Raw genomic sequence first — 857 nt, forward strand, 5'->3', positions numbered from 1 at the left:
ATGAACAGAATGCTTTATGTGATGGTTATATTGTTGAATTCATTCATGATGCTACTGAAAATTATTATGAGGGAGGAATATATGCTTGTAGGAACTGCAATAATATCAAGTTTCCTCTCTATGTGCTTAAAATCTTGAAGTTATGCTTGTTTTGCTTTCCTATGCTAGTTGAATCTTGTTCCCATAAATTGTTTGCTCACAAATCCCTATGCATAGGAAGTGGGTTAGACTTAAATGTGCTAGTCATATTCTTCATGATGCTCTCTTTATGTTTTAATTCTTATCTTTTATGTGAGCATCATTGAAATCATCATGCCGAGCTAGGGGCGTTAAACGTTAGCGCTTGTTGGGAGGCAACCCAATTTTATTTTTGTTCTTTGCTTTTTGCTCCTGTTTAGTAATAAATAATTCATCTAGCTTCTGTTTAGATGTGGTTTTATGTTTTAATTAGTGTTTGTGCCAAGTAGAACCAATAGGATCTTCTTGGGTGATAGTTGTTTGATCTTGCTGAAAAAGACAGAAACTTTGCGCTCACAATAATAATTGTTAAAATTCACCAGAACGTGATAAAATACCAATTCTTTTTGCAGTATACCAATATACAAATTATCCAGGCTGTCCTAGTTTTCCAAAATTGTTGGAGTTCCAGAAGTATTCGAACAAATCAGATTGCTACATACTGTTCTGTTTTGACAGATTCTGTTTTTCGTGTGTTGTTTGCTTATTTTGATGAATCTATGAGTAGTATCGGGGGGTATGAACCATAGAGAAGTTGGAATGCAGTAGGTTTAACACCAATTTAAATAAATAATGAGTTCATTACAGTACCTTAAAGTGGTGGTTTATTTTCTTATACT

This window comes from Triticum aestivum, chromosome 7D, assembly GCF_018294505.1.
Source record: "Triticum aestivum cultivar Chinese Spring chromosome 7D, IWGSC CS RefSeq v2.1, whole genome shotgun sequence".
In the NCBI taxonomy this organism is placed as follows: Eukaryota; Viridiplantae; Streptophyta; class Magnoliopsida; order Poales; family Poaceae; genus Triticum; species Triticum aestivum.